This window comes from Bos indicus, chromosome 21 (genome assembly GCF_029378745.1).
Source record: "Bos indicus isolate NIAB-ARS_2022 breed Sahiwal x Tharparkar chromosome 21, NIAB-ARS_B.indTharparkar_mat_pri_1.0, whole genome shotgun sequence".
Lineage (NCBI taxonomy): Eukaryota > Metazoa > Chordata > Mammalia > Artiodactyla > Bovidae > Bos > Bos indicus.
In genome coordinates, this window is record NC_091780.1 from 30092731 (window position 1) to 30118310 (window position 25580).

The 25580-nt window shown below is 43.6% G+C and overlaps 1 long non-coding RNA gene across 2 annotated transcripts in view; it reads right to left on the reverse strand.

Annotated features, from left to right (window-relative positions):
• The window catches only part of LOC139178203 (uncharacterized), a 75680-nt gene that overhangs the window by 27815 nt on the left and 22285 nt on the right, over window positions 1–25580 (reverse strand). For both annotated transcript variants that reach the window (XR_011562621.1, XR_011562620.1), the window contains exon 2: window positions 2555–2773. This is a non-coding gene — a long non-coding RNA (uncharacterized lncRNA). The remainder of the gene's footprint in view (window positions 1–2554; window positions 2774–25580) is intronic.

Below are 25580 nucleotides of genomic sequence, written 5' to 3' on the forward strand. Positions count from 1 at the left end.
ATTGCTGCAAATGGCATTATTTCAGTCTTTATTGTGGCTGAGTAATAAATATTCTAATGTGTGGTTGTACATATATATCATACCTTCTTCATCCATTCAACTGTCAAAAAGATCCCTGCACCCCTATGTTCTTAGCAGCACTATTTATGAGAACCCAGATGTGGAAATAACTTAAATGTCTATCAGCAGATGAATCATCCCCTTTTGATAAATAAAGTCAAGACTTTGACCCTCCCGAGGTGCCAGGAAAGGCCGAGAGGCCACATGCATGCAGAGGAGATGGTGAGTTTCTCCTTTCCGATGGTTTTGCTCTCTGAATAGGCTGCCAGTTTCCCGAATTCTCCGGTCCTAGCTGCTCTTTTGGGAACTTCTCTTCCCTCAGTCTCTCTCTCCCAACTCACCCTATACTCTGAGCAGCAGGACAGAAACAGGCTGTACTCTCCACCCTCGACTTGGAGCTTTCCTCAGCTGAAGGACCAGGTTTGTCATAACGAATTCTACTTCCTACACATCTGCAGGGCCCAGCTTCACTAAGCTTTCTGCCAGGGGAGCCTCCTCTTCCACCTTCCAGTGGCATTTCTTCACTTTCTTCTGAGCGCTCAAGGGCGACATTCTCCAAGTCCAATCTGGGAGCTGAACCAGCAGTGGCCTTTAAGTCCCTGTCTCTACAAATAGTTTGTTTCTGGTGACAGGCGTTCTCCTAGGGAATGTAGGATTTTTCCACACTGCGCCTCACTTCCTCTGAGTCCTCACCGCAAGAGTCTTTCGCACCTGCTATCTCTAATAACAATCTGTTCAAGCCAGTCTAGGCTTTTATTATCATGTTGGTCAAGACTCTTCCAGATTTGGGCCACTGCCTAATTCCAGAGCCACTGTCCCATTTGTGGGTATTTTAAAAGCAGCATCCCACTTCCAGATACTGAAATCTGAATTTTTTTCGGTTGCCACATTGTCACAGTTATACCACCAGGTGTGTGTCAGGGAAAGGTGGGGGTGGGGACCCCAAATCCTGCCCACTGCAGTCGCTCCTACTGGGACCCAAGCCAGAGTTTTGCGTGCCCAGTTATAATCACTCAAAACCTAATATCTCAGGGCTTTCCTGGTGGCTCAGTGGAAAAGAATCCGCCTGCCAGTGCAGAAGACACGGGTTTGATCCCTGGTCCAAGAAAATCCCACATGCTATGGAACAACTAAGCCAGTGCACCACAACTACTGAGCTTGGGCTCTAAAGCCCAGAAGTCACAGTCACAGAAGCCCTCACATCTTACAGCCTGTGCTCCACAGCAAGAGAAGCCACCGCAATGAGAAGCCCGGCACACTGCAACGACAGAAAAGCCCACGAAAAAACAAAGACCCGGCACAGCCACAAAATAAATACATACATAAAATCATGAAATATAAAAGCCTAATCCCAGACCACAGAGCAAGGAGAAAGCGGTGCTGCCCCCTCCTATCTGGCAGGGAAGGGAAATCCACCGAGGTCTGCCAGTCCTGGAGGAGCTTGCAGAGACAGAGTCTGTACTAGACTTAGCAGTTCTCAAACTGGGACCTTAGAGCAAAGGTGGATTACCCCAGAAAGGGCAAGTTACACTGGCTATGTATCTTCATTCCAAAGGAAGACTTGAGGTGGTGAAAACATTAATCACTACCTGCTTCCCACTCCCCTCCACTGCTCCCTCCACAACCCACGTGAGGGATTGCACGTGCGCGCGCGCGCACACACACACACCCCTCTGTGAACGACTGCATTTACAGGAATTTTTACATTCAGGTGGGTCTATTAGTTTCCAATAAACATACTTAGATCTATTTCTGGATCTCATCACACTAATGAAAGGATTGCCAGAATCTTCACAGCCAATTACTGTGCAAAGAGAAATGCACATATTTATTCCTTCTTGATAGTGATGATTAAGAGGGAGTTCATTTCTCCAGAGTCTAGCAGATGCTTAAAATCTAAATGAACTGACTACAATGAAGAACATCCTTTTCCCAGCCCGACCTGAGGATAATGCCACTCAGGACAGTACCATCTTGTCCCATTCCATTAGCATGAAATCTCTTTTCTGTTCCTCCTCTTCTCACTGTAAGAATAAGATGAAGTCCCCTGCCCTGACTGGGACCTTCTTGGCAAATCTCTATTCTGGATTTCCTGATGATTTTTTCCCCACTGCAGTTCCATTCGGCTGCATTGGGTAATTATTCCTCTACAGCAGAAGAAATATATTCACACAGAAAAGATCTCTCTAAATAAACCTACTTTTGAAATTCTCCCCTGGGAGGCAAATTTTAAGCAGCAATGCGTCGTTATGGAAATACACATTGTTAACCTTATCTTCATTGAAGACTGTTTGACAGCTCTCAATGCACTTAGCACCAAAAAGGCCTCCTTCTTGTACAGGGAAGTAGCTGCCTTGCCTGCCGTGTGCCGTGTTGTGGCCAGGTGACCAGTGTACTGGACCAGGTGAGCACGGGAGAGTCAAATGGCAGAGTCCCCATATGCAGGTGTCAAATTTTAAATTCCATTTTAAGTGGAAATATAAACCAGACTCACACTCAGCCTTGGTTGTTGGCGTTTTGAGGATATAGGATTTAAGCCTTTCTCCATGGCTCGAAGAGAAGCATGGCCATCACAGATCCTGGAGGGTCCGGCAGCCTTGTGGCATGTCAGGCTCTTGTTTGCCCTACTCTGGACACCTGATGTCATCCAGCAGGTAGAGTTGCTCTGACTCTGGCCTCTTTCTGCTCAGGTTCTGTACTCCTCCAGAAAACCCTGAAAGAGAAATACAACAGAAAAGTCATAAAAAGTTTAGTGCTGCATTAATGTGAGATACCATGCAGCCAAAATATGGCCCGATATTTTGGCTACAGGAGGTGGTGTTGGAGGGGCTTGTTTTCTTTCTCACCTTTCAGCAAAACAGCAAACCATGGACTCTGCAATCAACTCCACCAATAAAGAGAACACAATGGGGAATATGGTTAAGAGGTAACTGATGAATATTATTTTTCCCTCTTTTGCTTTCTGACTATAGTATAAAGTATTTTATGAGCCAAATATAAAATATCTATTTTGAATGCCTACAAATATAAATATATATATTAAATAGTAATTTAAATTTAATGTTATTATTTTCTAATTTCAACACAAAATAGTTAACAAACCAACTACATTCAACTACATAATTCTAACACAAACGAAAAGTTCTGGTTTCTTCCTGGTTAGACCCAAGGAATTGTCTGGCCCTTTCTTCAAGCTAGCACTGGGAGTGGCTGCAAGCGAAGCAGAGGCATCTTGGAAGATGTGTAAATCTGAAGGACTGCAAATATCTGGTTCCAGCATGGGAACTGGAATGTCGGTGTTGGAAATAGCACATGAATCAGCCCTGTCTGTGCCTGCTCAAAGCAGACCTCAACCAAAGCTGTTGATTTTATTACTAACAGAGTTAATTCAATAAAATTGTATGATTTCATTAACCCCCAGGGGAACTTCCTGGCCCAGTAATCGAACCCACGTCTCTTACATCCTGCATTGGAAGGCGAGTTCTTCACCACTAGCACCACAGGGGAAGCCCTGATTTTATTACTAATAGAATTAATTCAACAAAATAGTATGATTAATTTTTTCAGAGATCTCCATGTGACAGTCTTCTGAGCTGAGCCCTATTTTCTCCATTTCTATTCTGTGTTGTAAATTAACTGATCTCACTGATGGCAAGGGGACATCTGGTATCTTCTGTTGAAACTTCCTCAGGGAAGAGGAAGGTCAGGCTTGTAAGCACTTGCTGTGGGAGCAGTGAGGAAATCGCCAATTCTCACTGAGATTGTCTGCTAACCCATTTCCTTTTGCTCTGCTTTTTTTTTTTTTTTCTTCTTTACAGATCTCAAGCTTCTAATTTCACAAACAAAATTACCTGGGGTCACTGGCCTCACTGTGGCATGAGTGTTGACAGCAGCCTTCACTATGAACAGCCAAACAAAACATAAGATAATTAACACAATAACATAATATGATTTAAGAGATTTATAAACTCAACATAAATGGAACTGTAGTTTTGTTATGTTTTCATTACAGTTTCTGTGCTATCTGCAAGCCTTACCTATTTTGATTCAATTATAACAAACGGAGCTATGATGGAGCTATGATTCTGCAGCAAGATAACTCTGGAGTTGCCATAGTCTTCTATATCAGTCATTGATGGCTAGGAAATCGTCTTTATATGCGATTTGTATTTTATGGATTACAATCATGTGTCAATCCTGCTGACATTGCCTCAGTGCTCTTCACAGGCAGGCAGATGTTGTTCCCCTATTAAAAATATGCACGTCAACACAGAAAAGATAAGTACCTCACCCAGGGCCAATACACCCATACACCAAATGTGTATGTTCATAACTCACACAATGACACTCAAGGATACAGAGTCATTGTTTAAAGGCCCAAATATATAATTAATGTGTGTATATATATATATATATATAAACATAGTACATCACATAAATTATTTATTTGGGCCTTTAAACACTGACTCTGTATCCTCGGATGTATAGTACAACCCTTGATGTATCACAACCTTGTGTGGCAAAGGGGCTTGAGTAACTCAAGGAGGTTATGAGCCATGCTGTGCTGGTACTCAAGACAGACAGGTTGTAGTTAAGAGTTCTGACAAAAGATGGTCCACTGGAGAAGAAAATGGTAACCCACTCCAGTATTCTTGCCTGGAGAACCCCATGAACAATACGAAAGGGCAAAAAGATATGACACCAGAAGATGAGCCCCCAGGTTGGACGGTGTCCAAATGCTACTGGGGAAGGGTAAAGGGTAATTACTAATAGCTCCACAAAGAATGAAGTGAATAGAATAAAGTGGAAATGATGCTCAGCTGTGGATGTGTCTGGTGGTGAAAGTAAAATCCAACACCATAAAGAGAATATTGCATAGAAACCTGGAATGTTAGGTCCATGAATCAAAGTAGATTGGATGTGGTCAAGCAAGAGGCGGCAAGATTAAACATCAATATCTTAGGAATCAGCAAACTAAAATGGAGGGGAATAGACAAACTTAATTCAGATGACCATTATATCTACTATTGTGGGCAAGAATCCCTTAGAAGAAATGGAGTAGTCCTCATAGTCAACAAAAGAGTCTGAAATGCAGTACTTGGGTGGAATCTCAAAAATGACAGAATGATCTCAGTTCATTTCCAAGGCAAACCATTCAACATCACAGCAATCCAAGTCTCTGGCCCTACCACTGATTGGGCAGAAGCTGAAATTGACCAGTTCTATGAAGACTTACAACAGCTTCTAGAACTAACGCCAAAAAGGATGTCCTTTTCATCATAGGAGATCTGAATGCAAAAGTAGGAAGTCAAGAGAAACTTAAAATAACAGACGAGTTTGGTCTCAGAGTACAAAATGAAGCAGGGCAAAGGCTAAAAAATTTTATCAAGAGCACATTCAGGTCATAGCAAACACGCTTTTCCAACAACCCAGGAGACATTGCCAGATGGTCAATACTGAAATCAGATTGGTTATGATCTTTGCAGCCAAAGATGCTCTATATGCTCTATGTCAATAAAAACAAGACCTGGAGCTGACCTGGAGCTCAGATCATGAGCACCTTATTGCAAAATTAAGGCTTAAATTGAAGAAAGTAGGGAAAACCACTAGGCCATTCAGGTATGACCTAAATCAAATCCCTTATGATTATACAGTGGAGGTAACAAATGGACTCATGGGATTAGATTTGGTAGACACAGTGTTTGAAGAAATATGGATGGAGGCTCATAACACTGTATAGGAGACAGTGACCAACACCATCCCAAAGAAAAAGAAATGCAAGAAGGCAACGTGGTTGTCTGAGGAGGCTTTACAAATAACTGAGAAATACATTAATATATATTTTATCTATTATATAAAGTTTAAGTATATATATATAATGATTCTTATGTGTTAATGAAATTATTAATCAATATAACAGCATGCATAATATATTAATATAACTTAATACAATACAATAATTATATTTATATTTATTTAATTTAATCACAATGCATTATATATTATTAGTGCATTCTTATTAATATTAGTATTTTAAGTATAATTATGTACTTACAGTATACTGTGAGTACATAATCTGTTGATATAATTCAAATACTAATTAATATATACCTTGCCATTCCCTTGACAACAACGGAACCACATAAGGGGAGGTAAAGTGAAAGTTGCTTGTCGTGTCCAACTCTTTGCGACCCCATGGACCATACAGTTCATGGAATTCTCTAGGCCAGAATACTGAAGTGAACCCAGGTCTCCCGAATTGCAGGTGAATTCTTTACCAGCTGAGCCACAAGAGAAATCTAAGAATGCTGGAGTGGGTAGCCTCTCCTGTCTCTAGCGGATCTTCCCAACCCAGGAGTTGAACCGGGGTCTCTTGCATTGCAGGTAGATTCTTTACCAACTGAACTATCAGGGAAGCCTGAGGGAGGTAAGGGATCTCCTTTTCTCCATGGCAGTCTGTCATGGTTTCAGCCCTGTGATGCCTCATGGCTCTCCCAGGCTCCTGGGCACCTGTGAGTGGGTGATGCTGAGTTCTTTCATGCTGAGGGTTGGTGGGAAAGGAGCATCAGGTGCAGGTTGAAGTGTTTAGGTCAGGTGGACGAGCCCGATTTCTGTGTGCAAAGGTGAAATCCTCAGTGTATAAGGTACTGCCATACATGGGACCAAGATGAGGTCTCTTTTACTCTTCCCTTTAATTTGGAATCTTCTATTTTCATGATGCTTAATATCCTTGCTTCCTTTTTGTGCTATTTTGATATTTTAAGTGAGTGTTATGAGCTGAAATGTGTCCCCTCTTCAAATCCATATGCTGCAATCCTAACTCTCAGTACCTCAGAATGTGACTTTACTTTGAAGAGAGAGTCTTTAAATGAGGCAGTTGAGTTAAACTCAGGTCATTAGATGAATCGTAACCCATTATGGCTGGAGTCCTTATAAGAAGACGTTGGGAACACAGACTTAGAAGACAGGTCACGTGAGGACATGGAGAAGACAGCAGTCTATAGGCCAAGGAGAGAGGTCTCAGCAGAAACCACCACTGCAGACCCCTTGATTTCGGACTTTCAGCCTCCAGACTGTGAAAAAATTAATTTCTGTTATTTAAACTCCACAGTATGTTGTAATTTGTTACAGTAATCTTAACAGACTATCACAATGACCAAAATTAATTTACTGTTCCTGCAAATTCATAATGTAGAGACTGAAGTCTGAATTATTAACTGTTAATAATTATTTGATGATGATGCTAATCCAAAATGTACAAGTTCAGCTGTGTTTTGATCATGGATATAGCTGGATACCTACACAAGGATTATATCCAAACAACTAACATAGGAGCCTAAAGAAAATCAGAGTTGGCACCATGCTTTCCTGGACATCAGAAGGTGAAGGCTGAATCCCAGATCCACTAACAGCTTACAGTGGACCTTGCCTAGGTCATTTTCTGCCCTGAACCTGAGGTTCCTCTGCAGAAATCTGAGGATGTTGAAGTTCCTCCTACTTCTGGCCATGTTGTGGTTCTAGATAAGAACTCTAAGGGAAAAATGGCCTTCAACTCTATTTTCTGGAACTTGCCATGGTTATTATCCTAACATTCAAAGAGAAAATACTATTTCTTTAAGATCCATATTTTGGCGTCGAGCACCTCATCTGGTTTATCTGTTATCTGAATCTTGTATTATCTTGCTCACCCACAAGAACATATCTTCTTGAAGAGGAATGAGTGGACCTTTATTAGTTTGTATTTCCTCCTGCATCTGCACTCTTTCTATAATCATACTGGAAGTCTGACTAAGGATTTCCCTGGTAGTCCAGTGGTTAAGACTCCCAGCTCCCAGTACAGGGGGCCCAGGTTCAATCCCTAGTCCAGGAATTAGATCCCACATGCCGCAATTAAGAATTCACATGCCTCAACTAAGAGTTCACATGCCACAACTAAAAAAAAGAAAAAATACCCTGCATACCACAACTGAGGACCCCAAATGCCTCAAGGAACATAGAAGATGCCAAGTGCTCAGATAAGATTATTTATTGGCTGGCACAGCCAAATAAATAATTAAAAAAAAAAGAATGTAGGCTTTTTTTGTAGGCTTAATTAACTAGCAAGATAGGTAGGCTTGATTAATTAGCAAGATAATGTGTGTGTGTGTGTGTGTGCGTGCGCACGCCTAGTGACAGTCTGATTCTTTCATGAAACGAAACACAATTGAGTCAGGAAGGGAATTGGTGGCTAGTCAATCTGTGAGGTCTGAGGCCAGAGGGGTTCCAACAAGGCCATCTCACCCTCACCAACTCATCTCCCCTCTATTAACTTTACCTTTGGAATGTCTACTACAAGCATATAAATCATATACCCTACCTGAAGAAAATATTCAAACAAGAATTCCAAAGGAATGAAAAAGAAGAAAATAGACATTGTAAGAGAAAGGAAAATAAGTCAAGAAAAACAAGTAGCTTTGGGCCAGTAGATGAGCTTAAAGTTTTAGAAACCCTCCCAAGGCTGCTTGTCCTTTCCCCACAGGTGCCCAGGACACAGGTCAGAGAAAGGAGCAGGACAGCCGGGCCAAGCTGGGCCTCCCCTGAAAATGGGAGAAAGTTCCCTCATGAACGTATCTAAAGATAAAATCAGCAAATCCCTATTTCTCAGAAAACATCGAATTAAAAAGGAGACTTTCCCAGGATTTGACAGAAAGCAAGCAACACCCAACTCACAGTTGCTGGGGTTTGGCCTTAAGGAACAGAAAACCCACCAGAACCTCTTGGGATGAACACCTGGGGTCAGGGCACAGGTGGGTCTTCCTGGTTCCCTCTTTGCCCCCAGACAGATTGGATGGAGAAGAGATGGAAGCAGTCCAGCCACTGTTATAACACATCTAAGACCTCCATGCCAGCAGGAATTAAATCTGACCCCAGTGTTCCTTTGGCTTCAGTGGAAGAATGTCTGTTTGCAGAGCCAGTGCCTCCAGATAGTGATGGCACAGGCCTGGAGGAAATGGCCCGGGGCAGAGGCCAGCATCCATGGAGAGGGTACATGAGGACAGCCGGAGTGCAGCCTGCATCTCCCCATCTCCCCAGGCTGAGGGCCACACTGTCCAGAGGAAGGACACAGGTCAGGGACTACTGGCCGCTGGGATGAATACCCAGGGATGGCCTGAAGCATGAACTTCCTGTTGCTGTAGGAGCAAGTTTGGCTCAGAAGAGGGTGCCCTGGACACCACTACTCAGGACACGGCTCCCGAATCCCCTCCTCTGTCACCTTCTTGACCATAGTCCTGTTGTGCTCTTGACATCTTCCCTGCAGGGTGACATCGGACCAACGACCCCTAAGTCCACCCTGATCACAGCAAAGCCACTCCGACTCCCAGTGGCTCCTGTGGTCTCAAATAGCCACCTCACCTGTTCCAATCTGTCTGTCCAGCTTCACCCAGCACTCTCCTGGCCACAGAGCTCCTTCATAGCCTGCCACCATGCACAGCAGTGAGCCAAGACAAGAGGTCTGCTCCAGAGACACCAATGTGGTTCCCTGGCTTCTGCTCTTGGACACCTAGCTCCCTGCTGACCTTCCCATGGCCTGCCCATCCCGAGCCTTCTAGACAACCAACTTCCTCAGGCCACCAGTCCTCAGCTCAGCTCAACCTTGCTGTTCTTGTGTCCCTGAGTCCTAGCTCAAGGGAGGGTGCTGGCTATCTGATCTAAGAGCCTGTTTGATTGTAGCATGCCCCCCAAAATTAAGGAGACACCTGTGAGCACCAGAACCCTTCTGGGCACTGGAAGAGACTCCCATCCAGGGGCAATTATGCTAAGAAGGTGGATCCAGCAGCCCCAGCTCAATCTTCTCTCCCCATAACGCTATGCCTGCTATTCCTATGTCCCTCTGCCACTTCATTACTGCAGCAATACCAAGTAAGTGCCTTGCCCAGGGGTCCAGCTTCTAATCCCAAGAAACGTCCTTTTCTTCCCAACTTGACTACTTTGACTGCATGTGACAGCCTGACACACTGCCGCATGTGTATGTGCACGTGCCCAGCTTCTTCTGCCTGAAAGCACAACCATCGCGGCACACACTGTCCCCACCTTTATGTGTTCTTCAACATGGAGTACAGTATCTCGGCAGGCACCATGGACCTGGGTAAATGTTGAGTCATGACCCGTTCATTGTGTGTCCGAGGAGAGGCAAGGTGGGACGGCTCTGCAGGACATCCTGGGAAATGCAGCCCTTCCTTCCAGTGCTTTATTTGAAGTCAAGGTGCAAATGGGTTCCCAACCCAAAGCACAGGTCAGTCCCCACTGCCCTGGAACCCAGGACTAGACCCCTGTGGTCCAAGCCAGGTTGCCTTACTGCTGCTCACCGATTCCTTTTACGGTCCTAAATGTTGCCTTCTCAATTACAAGTGCCTTGAAGGGAAGGCCTGTGACACATACTACCAAGATTACCATGTTTGTGTTTAATCAGTATTTGGTGATTCAGTTCTTGATTTGTTTTTTCCAGGGGATGTTTGTCTGAATGACCTGTTGCAAGAGCGGCAAACTTCTGCCTGGAAATGAGAGGGTCCACAGAACCACCTTCTGCTGTTTTCTGTTTCATGCACTCTGCTACAGTGAAGTCAACATTTCATCTCTAGCCAATGTCACAGGGGAGCTACTGTCACCAACCCGTTTGCCTGTGAGTAAACTGAGGTGCGGAGAGTAAGAAATTTCTTTGAAGTCAAGCCAGCACCCACATTCTTGGCCACTTGGCTCTATTTCCTACTTCGTGATCAACCATGTTCCAGGCTCAGAGCTGGCACAGCCAGGACAGAGGACAGGGGGCCTGGAGGGCTCCTCCACAGCTCTCTAACTTCCCCAGGAAGTGAGGGGCTGAGGGGTTCTGTGCCTCTAACCTACTCTTATAAGTGTGCAGAGAATCTCCAGTTAGCAGTCAGTCCAGGAAAGATGTGAAATGCTGTTTGCTGAACTCAAGGTGCCACAAGGGAGACTCAGCTAAGCTGAGAGCCAATAGAATGGATTTCTGTCCTTGGAACTAAGGGGTGAAGCCTCTTTCTGACAGCCAGCACCAACTTGCCAGCTGTGGGGGTGGCTGCCAGGAAAGCGGATGCCCCAGGCCCAGCCAAGCCTTCAGATGATGCATTCCCAGATGACAGCCTGAATGCAACCCTGTGGGGTTCCTGAGCTGGGGACACCCAGTCAAGCATACCCAGATCCTTACCCGGAGAAACAATGTGAGATGATAAATGTTTGTTGTCTTTAGCTGCTAAATGTGGGGGAAACTTGTTACAAAGAATAGACAACTATTAACATTATGTATTTGCATGCACTGTCTCCTGTATTCGATTTTATTTTTTAATTAATAATTTATTTTTGGCTGCTCTGGGTCTTCTTTGCTGCGTGCAGGCTTTCTCTAGTTGTGGCTTCTCATTGAGGTGGCCTCTCTTGTTGCAGAACATGCTTAGAGCTCTAAGCACAAGGGCTCAATGGTTGCAGCTCTTGGGCTCTAGAGCACAGGCTCAGTAGCTGTGGCATGAGAGCTTAATTGCCCCTGCAGCATGTGGAATCTTCCCCAACTAGGGATCAAACCCATGTCCCTTGCACTGGCAGGCAGATCCAACCACTGGGCCACCAGGAAGTCCTGTATTAGATTTTAGATTCCTTAAAATGATGATTCAGATTTATCACATTGTATCTGGGATAAGGCCTCAATCTTGATAGGTATTCCAGAAATGTTCATTGCTTCTATTAATGAATCAGTGGATTTCTGATCAACTTCAGGGCTCATTTTGTCACACATTTTTTAAGAATCTCATCAAAGTCTGGCATTCAACTGGGCTCTAGGTCATGTCTGAGCTGGGGGCCCAGAGGCCAACTCTGAGATGAACTATGAGCATGCTCAGAGTCATCCCAACTGAGACTCCCCATTCTCCACCAGCCTCTTTGGTCAAGGCTGCCAAGAAGCTCAGATACTAGTTGAAAAAAAAACCCATAATTATAATGAAATATTAGACAGAAATAATAAAAGTAAGTTGCTAGAGCCATGAATGCCCTCACTGCCTGTGACGGGTAGGGGGACATGAAAGTCTTCACAAGGGGTGACGCATGAATCACTGCTGCACAGGGATTGCCCAGAAGACAAATGGAGACGGGGTGCCAGGAGGGAGCAGTGTGTGCAAAAGCGTGGATGCATTCTCAAATTTCCCAGAATTCCCAATTGTCCCCCAATTCCCAACATTATCAGCACTCCCAACATTCCCCAAATTCCCAATAGACACTCTCAACTTTCCTAACTATCTGAACCCTCCCAGGAAGCATCATGTACCAGATGATTTCCTGACCTCTGAAGGTAAATAGACCAGGGGCCAGACCCTGCTGGGATGAGCAAGAATTGGAGGTTTTCCTGTTGCTTCTGTGACTGCCAGGCAACTGAAACCTATATTTGCCTATATTTACCTATATTTGGAAGTTGTTAGAGGGCAGACCAGAGAAGGCAATGGCACCCCACTCCAGTACTCTTGCCTGGAAAATCCCATGGACAGAGGAGCCTGGTGGGCTGCAGTCCATGGGGTCACTAAGAGTTGTAGATGACTGAGAGACTTCACTTTCACTTTTCACTTTCATGCATTGGAGAAGGAAATGGCAACCCACTCCAGTGTTCTTGCCTGGAGAATCCCAGGGACGGTGGAGCCTGGTGGGCTGCCATCTATGGGGTCGCACAGTCGACACGACTGAAGCAACTTAGTAGTAGTAGTAGTAGTAGAGGGCAGACACACTGAAACCATAATCACAGAAAACTAGCCAATCTGATTACATGGACCACAGCCTTGTCTAACTCAATGAAACTATGCCATGCCATGTGGGGCCACCCAGGACAGACGGGTCATGGTGGAGAGGTCTGATAGACTGTGGTCCACTGGAGAAGGGATTGGCAAACCACTTCAGTATTCTTGCCTTGAGAACCCCATGACACTATGAAAAAGCAAGATGGTAGGATACTGAATCAGGAACTCCCCAGGTCAGTAGGTGCCCAATATGCTACTGGAGATCAGTGGAGAAATAACTTCAGAAAGAATGAAGGGATGAAGCCAAAGCAAAAACAATACACAGTTGTGGATGTGACTGGTGAGAGAAGCAAAGTCCGATGCTGTAAAGAGCAATATTGCATAGGAACCTGAAATGTCAGGTCCATGATTCAAAGCAAATTGGAAGTGGTCAAACAGGAGATGGCAAGAGTGAACGTCGACATTCTAGGAATCAGCGAACTAAAATGGACTGGAATGGGTGAATTTAACTCAGATGACCATTATATCTACTACTGTGGGCAGAAATCCCTTAGAAGAAATGGAGTAGCCATCATGGTCAACAAAAGAGTCCAAAATGCAGTACCTGGATGCAATCTCATGGATGCAATCTCAAAAATGACAGAATGATCTCTGTTCGTTTCCAGGGCAAACCATTCAATACCACAGTAATCTAAGCCTATGCCGCAACCAGTAACACTGAAGAAGCTGAACAGTTCTATGAAGACCTACAAGACCTTTTAGAACTAACACCCAAAAAAGATGTCCTTTTCATTATAGGGGACTGGAATGCAAAAGTAGGAAGTCAAGAAACACCTGGAGTAACAGGCAAATTTGGCCTTGGAGTACAGAATGAAGCAGGGCAAAGGCTAATAGAGTTTCACCAAGAGAACACACTGGTCATAGCAAACACCCTCTTCCCACAACACAAGAGAAGACTCTACACATGGACATCACCAGATGGTCAACACCGAAATCAGATTGATTATATTCTTTGCAGCCAAAGATGGAGAAGCTCTATACAGTCAGCAAAAACAAGACCAGGAGCTGACTGTGGCTCAGACCATGAACTCCTTATTGCCAAAATCAGACTTAAATTGAAGAAAGTAGGGAAAACCACTAGACCATTAAGGTATAACCTAAATCAAATCCCTTATGATTATACAGTGGAAGTGAGAAATAGATTTAAGGAACTAGATCTGATACACAGAGTGCCTGATGAACTATGGATGGAGGTTCCTGATACCGTACAGGAGACAGGGATCAAGGCCATCCTCATGGAAAAGAAATGCAAAAAAGCAAAATGGCTGTCTGGGAAGGCCTTATAAATAGCTGTGAAAAGAAGAGAAGCAAAAAGCAGAGGAGAAAAGGAAATATATAAGCATCTGAATGCAGAGTTCCAAAGAATAGCAAGGAGAGATAAGAAAGCCCTCCTCAGTGATCAATGCAAAGAAATAGAGGAAAACAACAGAATGGGAAAGACTAGAGATCTCTTCAAGAAAATTAGAGATACCAAGGGAACATTTCATGCAAAGATGGGCTCGATAAAGGACAGAAATGGTATGGTTCTAACAGAAGCAGAAGATATTAAGAAGAGGTGGCAAGAATACACAGAAGAACTGTTCAAAAAAGATCTTCATGACCCAGATAATCACGATGATGTGATCACTCACCTAGAGCCAGACATCCTGGAATGTGAAGTCAAGTGGGCCTTAGGAAGCATCACTATGAACAAAGCTAGTGGAGGTGATGAATTCCAGTTGAGCTACTTCAAATCCTGAAAGATAATGCTGTGGAAGTGCTGCACTCAATATGCCAGAAAATTTGGAAAACTCAGCAGTGGCCACAGGACTGGAAAAGGTCAGTTTTCATTCCAATCCCAAAGAAAGGCAATGCCAAAGAATGCTCAAATTACCACACAATTGCACTCATCTCACACACCAGTAAAGTAATGCTCAAAATTCTCCAAGCCAGGCTTCAGCAATATGTGAACCGTGAACTTCCTGATGTTCAAGCTGGTTTTAGAAAAGTAAGAGGAACCAGAGATCAAATTGCCAACATCTGCTGGATCATGGAAAAAGCAAGAGAGTTCCAGAAAAACATCTATTTCTGCTTTATTGACTATGCCAAAGCCTTTGACTGTGTAGATCACAATAAACTGTGGAAAATTCTGAAAGAGTTGAGAATACCAGACCACCTGACCTGCCTCTTGAGAAACCTATATACAGGTCAGGAAGCAACAGTTAGAACTGGACATGGAACAACAAACTGGTTCCAAATAGGAAAAGGCGTACGTCAAGGCTATATATTGTCACCCTGCTTATTTAACTTATATGCAGAGTACGTCATGAGAAACACTGGACTAGAAGAAGCACAAGCTGGAATCAAGATTGCTGAGAGAAATATCAATAACCTCAGATATGCAGATGACACCCCCCTTATGGCAGGAAGTGAAGAGGAACTAAAATGTCTCTTGATGAAAGTGAAAGAGAAGAGTGAAAAAGTTGGCTTAAAGCTCAACATTCAGAAAACGAAGATCATGGCATCTGGTCCCATCACTTCATGGGAAATAGATGGGGAAACAGGGGAAACAGTGTCAGACTTAATTTGGGGGGGCTCCAAAATCACTGCAGATGGTGATTGCAGCCATGAAATTAAAAGCTGCTTACTTCTTGGAAGGAAACTTATGACCAACCTAGATAGCACATTAAAAACCAGAGACATTACTTTGCCAACAAAGGTCCATCTAGTCAAGTCTATGGTTTTTCCAGTGGTCATGTATGGATGTGAGAGTTGGACTGTGAAGAAAGCTGAGCGCCGAAGAACTGATGCTTTTGAACTGTGGTGTTGGAGAAGACTCTTGAGAGTCCCTTGGACTGCAAGGGGATCCAACCAGTCCATTCTGAAGGAGATCAGCCCTGGTTGTTCATTGGAAGGACTGATGCTAAAGTTGAAACTCCAATACTTTGGCCACCTCATGTGAAGAGTTAACTCATTGGAAAAGACCCTGATGCTGGGAGGGATTGGGGCAGGAGGAGAAGGGGACAACAGAAGATGAGATGTCTGGATGACATCACCGACTCAATAGACTTGAATTTGAGTGAACTCTGGGAGTTGGTGATGGACGGGGAGGCCTGGCGTGCTGCTGTTCATGGGGTCGCAAAGAGTCGGACATGCCTGAGCAACTGAACTGAACTGATGGACAGAATATTTGTATCCCGGAAAAATTAATATATTGAAGCCCTAACCCCCAAAGGAATGGTTTTAGGAGATGTGTGTTTGGGAGGTGATTAGATTTAGATGAGGTTCCGAGGGTGGGATCCCTATAATGGTATTAGTGCCCTTATAGGAAGAGACACATTATAGCCACCTTATAGGAAGCTTATGAGGACACAGGGAGAAGGTGGTGTCTGCAAGCCAGAAAGCAGGTCCTCACCAGAACTTGACCATGCTGGGACCCTGGCCTTGGCCTTCCAGCCTCCAGAGTGTGAGAAATAAATCTCCGGTATTTAAGGCACCCAGTGTATCATACTTTGTTGTGACATGTTGAGCTGACCAAGACAGAGACTCTGCTTATAGAGGAAGGTATTTGTCTTCAATTACAAAAGCCAAGAAAATTTAGATAGTCTTGTTCTCCAACCCCCACAAACTGGAACATAGGCTGTGGCCTGGGCCAGGCCCACAGTATGTGGGTCTGCAGAGAACATAGAGTTCTCTGTCGGGAAAGTTCAGAGGTGACACTGACACCTGGGGACCTGAAACATCATCATCCCCCTCTGCTAGAGAGGGGACAACTAGGGGTCAGGTAATAAAGGGAGACATAGTCCAGGCCTTGTGGGTGATGTCCAGGATTTATGTGTTTAAGATATACAAAGTGGCTGGTACACCATCATCATCAATCCATGCCCAGTATTGATTTCTGCAGTCTTCATTAATGAGCTTCTTAAAAGGGATCCCTTCCCTTATAGGGCAGGTGGCTTTGCTCTAATCCAGTTCTTCTTAACTAAGATCTGCTTTCACAGAACTTTCATTCTGGGCCTCATACTCACGCTAAGCTGCACATCAAAGAGACTGAATTGCTGTTATCAATTTCTTTAGATGAGACCATTTCTTATCTGGAATTTTACTGGTATAGAAGAAAATTGCTCTCAACATTATTATTGTGATTTGAGAGTCTATTTATCTACTATTTTCATTTTTGTTTTTGTTCTAGGAACAAAAAATGTTGGCAATTTTATGTCTTTTTTTTTTTTTTTTAGTTTTCATAGCAGTAAAAGATTCATTCAATAATGACGTTTATAATTTTTCAACTACAGGTAGGATTATATATATTTATTCTTCAAAGCCTTGGCAATAAAGCTTTCATCCAACTATACTCTGATTTTTTATGTGCTTAAATTTTTCTCTAGAGAATAAATAAAATGGAATAGCAGGGCATGAATCTCTAAGTTTTTTTTTTTTTTTTTTAAATGGAGCTTTTTGTTTATATAAGATAATTTTTCTTAAGTATCCTTCCATGGGAGAAATGAAATTTCAGGCAATTCAGGTCTCCCCCTGCCACACACACCATACACACACACACACACACACACACACACACACACACACACACACTTTCCTTTTCCTGCCAGTATGCCTATGTTTTCGGTGGTTTCTTGGTGCTGTGGTGTCAGAGAGGGATGGGGATGAGTGTCTGTCTCCACTGTGTCATCCTCTGTCTGCCACCCCCTGAAGGGCTTGCCTGCACAGGGGTCCCTGTTACTGCTGCGTGCAAGCTGCTGCTCAGTTACCCTGCACTTGTGGTTGCAAGGCCCCTTCATAATAATTCAGTGATTATTACATGACAATCAGTGAATATTACATGAATTATTACTCATAATAATTTGACTCCGACCATCTCCACCTGCCCTCCCTGCCAGGCTCTCCGGGGGATTGCCCTGGGCCTGTGGCTCAAGCCCCATGATTCATTTCCTTTTTTCTTCTCAGGTAAATATCTTTATATATATGTTTATAAATATATTTATCCTTCCCGCCAGCCCAGGAAAATTCAATCTACTCTTCAGACTAAGAGAAACTGACTCAAAATGAGCACGTATTGTCTCTCAGGGCCCAACTTTTGAAACTCAAGATGATGTAAACATCATTCCTGTTTCAGATTTGAATTTCCGAAAGACCAGTTTTGAGACATTACAGCTATGTTGTGAAATGCAGGCTCTCACTCTGCTGTGTGTGGTACATACAGAACACACCAACAGTGCCCCACAGTACTGCAGGGCAGTTAAGATCAAAGGACGCCTGGAGGTATTGTGGACAAAGACTCTGTAGTTTCCCCATCAAAATAGGACCCCCCTGCAGATGTAAATATTTGAATGTCATCCAGATAGGGCCTTTTGCATCTATCAGATCCTTTGGGGACACTAATGATGACTGAATTATGCATTGTGGGAAATCACAAGCTAGGATACTTTGGGAGACTGGGCTTCATCAGAGACCATTGAAGCAGCCTGTGATGTGCCCTCAGGGAGATGACTTGGTCAGTCCCCAGTGCTCCATGCTGTGGGGAGCAGGGGTATGGGGGCCTGTATGAAGAGAGACAGGTGGTGGGGGAGCTGGGAAAATCTGGTTTGGGGATTTAATCACACAGCATGGGTGACTCCTTATACTGCCACAACACAGAGGAGGAAGCAAGCAGGCACAGTGGAGTGTGAAGGGTATTTCTTGAGAGGCCCAGTTCTCTAGACACCCTCCACACAGGACTCCCAGAGACTAGCGTGGACGGCACTGGGGTTGAAGGCTGGTGTACCTAGACCCAGGTCTTCTCAACCTCCTCACGTGGCCCACAGTATACACAGTCCCCAGCCTTCCAACTCCCTTCAAATGAGGGTGTCAAGATGGACTCTCTCTCTCTCCTAATTCATTCAACCAGAAGCCTTTTCCAGTTTAACTTCTCCTGCTCCAGGCTAGGGTTGTATCTCCATTATGGAGGTTGTGGACTTCCCTTGCTTCACTTAAGGGATGAATACAGTAGACTGCAGCTGAGGTTGGGTATGTTTCGGGCTCAGCCCTCAAATCACACACCAGAGCTATTCTGTGCTCTTTCAGGCTGGTCCTGAACAGCCCAAATCACCATGCTTCTCTCTGCAGGAGGAAGGGAGAAATATGGAAAGTGGGTGCTGATGAGCCAGGGCTGAAAGTGACCTGGGTTCAGAGTCTGATGTGTGGAAGGTATGTATAGGAAGAAGAAAAGTGGGGGTGAAATCATGGAATTTGGAAGATATTGCAAGCACTTAAAGACAAACAAAAACCTGGTTCATGGTTTGAAAAGTGAGTTTTCAAGGATACCACATCCTCCCTTCTCTGGGGCACTATACTTGGCCTTCTGTGTCACCCATGATCTGGTTCTCATAAAGCACCACCATCAAGTCTGTTCTGCAGGGTTTTCCCAGCTTGCAAGAATCCAGGGCTCTTCACTTGGGCTCAAGGGCACCTTAGGGACAATATCCACATTGGTTCCTATGGCAGGAAACATCACTTTCAGAAGCCCTACTCTGTATTCAAAAAAGATCTTCACGACCCAGATAATCACGATGGTGTGATCACTGACCTAGAGCCAGACATCCTGGAATGTGAAGTCAAGTGGGCTTTAGAAAGCATCACTACGAACAAAGCTAGTGGAGGTGATGGAATTCCAGTTGAGCTATTCCAAATCCTGAAAGATGATGCTGTGAAAGTGCTGCACTCAATATGCCAGCAAATTTGGAAAACTCAGCAGTGGCCACAGGACTGGAAAAGGGCAGTTTTCATCCTGATCCCAAAGAAAGGCAATGCCAAAGAATGCTCAAACTACCGCACAATTGCACTCATCTCACACGCTAGTAAAGTAATACTCAAAATTCTCCAAGCCAAGCTTCAGCAATATGTGAACCGTGAACTTCCTGATGTTCAAGCTGGTTTTAGAAAAGGCAGAGGAACCAGAGATCAAATTGCCAACATCTGCTGGATCATAGAAAAAGCAAGAGAGTTCCAGAAAAGCATCTATTTCTGCTTTATTGACTATGCCAAAGCCTTTGACTGTGTGGATCACAATCAACTGTGGAAAATTCTGAAAGAGATGGGAATACCAGACCACCTGATCTGCCTCTTGAGAAATTTGTATGCAGGTCAGGAAGCAACAGTTAGAACTGGACATGGAACAACAGACTGGTTCCAAATAGGAAAAGGAGTTCGTCAAGGCTGTATATTGTCACCCTGTTTATTTAACTTCTATGCAGAGTACATCATGAGAAACGCTGGACTGGAAGAAGCACAAGCTGGAATCAAGACTGCTGGGAGAAATATCAATAACTTCAGATATGCAGATGACACCACCCTTATGGCAGAAAGTGAAGAGGAACTCAAAAGCCTCTTGATGAAAGTGAAAGAGGAGAGTGAAAAAGTTGGCTTAAAGCTCAACATTCAGAAAATGAAGATCATGGCATCCGGTCCCATCACTTCATGGGAAATAGATGGGGAAACTGTGGAAACAGTGTCAGACTTTCTTTTTCTGGGCTCCAAAATCACTACAGATGGTGACTGCAGCCATGAAATTAAAAGACACTTACTCCTTGGAAGGAAAGTTATGACCAACCTAAATAGCATATTCAAAAGCAGAGACATTGCCAACAAAGGTTCGTCTAGTCAGTGCTATGGTTTTTCCTGTGGTCATGTATGGATGTGAGAGTTGGACTGTGAAGAAGGCTGAGCACTGAAGAATTGATGCTTTTGAACTGTGGTGTTGGAGAAGACTCTTGAGAGTCCCTTGGACTGCAAGGGGATCCAACCAGTCCATTCTGAAGGAGATCAGCCCTGGGATTTCTTTGGAAGGAATGATGCTAAAGCTGAAGCTCCAGTACTTTGGCCACCTCATGTGAAGAGTTGACTCATTGGAAAAGACTCTGATGCTGGGAGGGATTGGGGGCAGGAGGAGAAGGGGACGACAGAGGATGAGATGGCTGGATGGCATCACCGACTCAATGGACGTGAGTCTGGGTGAACTCCGGGAGTTGGTGATGGACAGGGAGGCCTGGCGTGCTGCGATTCATGGGGTCGCAAAGAGTCAGACACAACTGAGCGACTGATCTGATGTGATCTGACTCTGTACTCACCTATCCTGGAGAACCCTGGGCCATGACTCACTGGTCAGTAAGGACCCTCTGGGGAAGGTGAGAAAAAAGGTCTCCAGCTACAGTTACCAAAATGTACCTGGAGTCTGGAGGGATGGTTGAATTTCTAGGTTTTAACAAGATGTTGGCATTTGTTTTGTGTAGTCAAGGGATCAACCCACAGAATGCTAGATTTGGGAAGGACTACAGAAATCTGATAGGAAGGTATGGCAACCCACTCCAGTATTCTTGCTTAGAGAATCCCCATGGACAGAGGAGCCTGGTGGGCTACGGTCCAGAGGGTCACAAAGAGTGAGACATGACTGAAGTGACTTAGTATGCATGCACAGAAATCTGAAACTCTCTTTCTTGTTGCTGAGGACTGTATCCATCAGCTTGAGATTTCATAATAAAGCACCACAAACTTGTGGCTTAAAAGACAGGTATTTATTCCTTCACAGTCTGAAGCTGAGAATTCAAGGTCAAGATGTCAGTAGAGTTGGCTTCTCCTATGGCCTTTCTCCTTGGCCTCCTCACTGTGTCTTCATGTCGCCTTTTCTCTCTGTGTCCATCATTGCTGTTTCTTCCTTGTCTTATAAGGACACCAGTCACATTGGATGAGAGCCCCACCCTGTGATCTCATTTAACTTAGTTACATCTATAATGGTCCTATATCCAAATATAACCAATTTGGGGGTTAAGGCTTCAACACAGCAATTTGGGGGACACAATGCAGTTTATAACAACAATCCATTCTCTTCTGCATGACCTGGAACAAGAAAGTATTATAGTATCTGCTGGCTCCAAAATAATCAAGGGTGTGAATGGAATGAGTTGGTGCATTGAAAAATATTTCACTTGTCTGAGTCTGTATTTCTTCTTGGAAAACAGGAAAGTTGATATATATACATACATAAATATGTATATATGTATATATATGCTGTAAGGATGGGAGTGTTGGAAATGTTTGTAAGATGAGTACTTAATAAACAGTGCCTATCCTTGTGAACCATTAGCATCATTCTGGACACTCCAGGGAGCCCCAGGGTCCAGTGAAGCCCTCAGCCTCCTCTGAGAAGCATTTATCTGGAAGGTTGCTGCACATGGTGCTATGTGACCAAGCAACCCCTGGCTTGGCACCTGGGCCAGACGCACACAGGGCTTGACTCATGCCATCTGTCCTGTGGGAACATTACGTAAACTTTCCGTGGGATCCTGAATGAACATCTGACTTCCCTTGAGGACCGGATCTGCTGCTGGGAGCACATCCTGTGCTTCACTACATCTGTCTATATTCTTACATAAACTTCTTCACTTGAAGTCTCTGGAATAAGATATTTTTTACCATACAGCCTGGAAAAAAATTTTAATTAGAAATAGATAAATAGATAGATGGATGTACAGATAGATAGATAATGCATAGATAGATGATAGATAATCTTCCATAATAATAAACAGGGTTCATACAGTACTTAAAGTTGCAAACTAGAACAAGGATTTTATGGAACTACTTTGAAATTCTTATCACTAGGGGGATGTTCTACCAGGATCTGGGGTCAAAGAAAGGGCTGGGGAAGGAGGGCAAGCAGCAGCAGGGAAGCTGAAGTGACTGATTATAATGACAAAGGAGGCCACACAGTGGGGCAGGGAGAAATATCTCGGAAAATAAAGATAGCTAACTTCCTGACAAAATGGAATAACAGGATTTAAATTTACTCACACTGGACACAACTGACTTTTCAAAAAGACAAAATAAATGCAACAATGGTGTTTTGCCACTGGACATTAGGCAGCAAAGGAAAGTAAACCTGAGAGCTGGAAACAAAAGAAGCAAGACTGACAACTGTCTTGAGTTTCCAGACTGTAATATGATGAGGTGGAACCCAGAGCCCAGAAGAGTCTTTGAATGGAGGAGACAGAACTGAGACCCCAGGAGAACAAGAAGGATAGAGCACTCCATGTGCGAGGTGGGCACTGAGTGGTCAGCAGAGGAAGACTGAAGCGTGCGTGTAAAGACATTCACTGGAGGCTGAAAAAGCACTTCCTGAAAGGAGCACAGAGAAAAGGGCTTGGCACTCACACGGGCCAAAAATCACAACTATTTCCACTGCCAGGCTGGTGCGTAATTTATGGGGCATTGGGTCGTTTCCTAGGAAAGAGTCTTGCCTCACTGGCGGGCAATACTTAGCCCTGTACTATTCGGTCCTATCTAGCAAATAGTAAAAACAGGACCCTAAGGATGAAACCGTTTCCACATAACCTGATAGCAAACACGTTACCCAACCAAACTTGGGTCCGCTTGCCTGTGCACAATGAAGCCAGCCAGCAGACGATTAGCAGACTGGCACCAGGTCGTGGTGAAGGAAAGTGCAACATTTATTGCAGGCACCAAGCAAGGATTCAAGGCAGCTAGTGCCTTAAAGACTCAAACTCCCCAGAGGCTTTCAGGGATCGGTCTTTAAAGACAAGGTAAGCAAGGGGGCTTGTGGGATGTGTTATCAGCTCATGGAAATTCTTCTGATTGGCTGGTGGTGAGGTAATTGGGAGTCAACTCCATCAACCTTCTGGTTCCAGCTGGCCTGGCGTCTACCATGTGCTTGTGGCAGCATACAGTTAACTTCTTCCACCTGGTAGGGGTTTTAGGCTCTGCCAAACAGCTCAGAGGACATGGCTTAGAACACTATCTGTAGACTGTGAGGAAGAACCAATGTATTGCTGAATGGCTAACCTATTATTGTTTTATCTTGCATGATTGTTTTCTGTTCATTTCCTCACTTCTGATTAAATTTACTCTTTGGAAATCAAGGAAAGCCTAGGATGCTACATTTTTTCAACAAATAAGAGGCAGGTGGTGGACATGGTTGGGGGTAGGGAGAGTCTGTTTTGGAAAGGCCTCAAAGGGTTCTGCTCAGTTACAAATGGAGCTTAAGAATATTTACATGAATACAAAAGTCAAGCACTCAACAAGATAAAATTCACAGTGCCAGATAGCCAATCAAAACCCACCAGACATGCAAAGAGCAAGAAAATACAATCTGGAATGAGAAAACAAAAAACAACAAACCCCAAACTGATAGAGGTGTTAGAACTGGCAGAAAACAACATTACAATTGTGGTTTCAACTCTATTACAGATCTTCAAAAGAGTTAAATAGTTAAATATGAGCTAAATAAAACTTTCAGAAATGAAAATTACAAGTCTGAGGTGAAAAATGAAATACACGGGATGGCAGTAAGAGCATGCTAGACATTGCAGAATAAACAGATTTACAAATATGAAGACATTAGCAATAGAAACTATTCAAGAAAAAACACATACAGAAGAAAAAATATACAATAAATGAATGAAAAGAGCATTTGTGAAGGGCAGAAGAAACTTGAAGTCATATAATACAGGTGTAATTGGTATTCATAAAAGGGGCAGGGCAGAAAATGTATCTGAAGAAATAATGGCCTAGAACATTCCAAATTTGATTAAAACTACAAGCCCAAAGACCAAAGCAATTGAACAAAATCTGAACACAAGACATGAAAAAGTTATACCAAGATATCCTTGGGAGAAAAGCTATGATAAACCTAAACAGGGTATTAAAAAGCAGAGACATTACTTTGCTGATAAAGGTCCATATAGTTTTTTTAGTAGTAATGTATGGATACGAGAGTTGGACCATAAAGAAGGCTGAGGGCCAAATAACGGATGCTTTCAAACTGTGGTGCTGAGGAAGACTCTTGAGAGTTCCTTGAACAGCAAGGAGATCAAACCAGTCAATCCTAAAGGAAATCAACCCTGATATTTATTCAAAGAACTGATGGTGAAGCTGAAGCTCTAATACTTTGGCTACTTGATGTGAAGAGCTGACTCAATGAAAAAGACCCTGATGCTGGGTAAGACTGAGGGCAAGGGGAGAAGGGGAAGACAGAGGATGAGATGGTTGGATGGCATCACTGACTCAATGGACCTGAGTTTGAGCAAACTTTGGGAGATAGTGAAGAATGGGGAAGTTTGGTGTGCTGCATTTCATGGGGTCATAAAGTCAAACACGACTGTGACTGAACACCGACAACAATACTACAATCAGATTGCTCAAAATACTTGATGAAGAGAAAATCTTTTATATAGCCAAGAGAAACACTCATTATATACACAGGAACAAAAATAAGGAAGACAGCAAATTTATCATTTTAAAAAAGAAGAAGACAGGAAAGAGGGTGGAATAACATCTTTAAATCCCTGGCTGAAAAAACTGTTAACCTAGAATCCTATATGTGGAGGAAATACATTTCAAACATTAAGACAAATAAAGACATTTTCAGACACACAAAAACAAAATAATTACCACACAACAAGAAATGCTCATGGAAGCTCATCAGACAGAAGAAAGATAGAAAGAAGGGTCTATACAAAGGAATGAAAGGACTAGAAGTGTAACTACCTTGGGTAAATACAAAAAGCTATTTCTAAGTATCTAAATCTTTTCAAAAGAAAATTGTTTAAACAATAATAGCAATATAGTTTGCAGCTTATAGGGCTTCCCAGGTGGTGTTATTGGTAAAGAACCCGCTTGCCAATGCAGGAGATGTAAGAGACCTGGGTT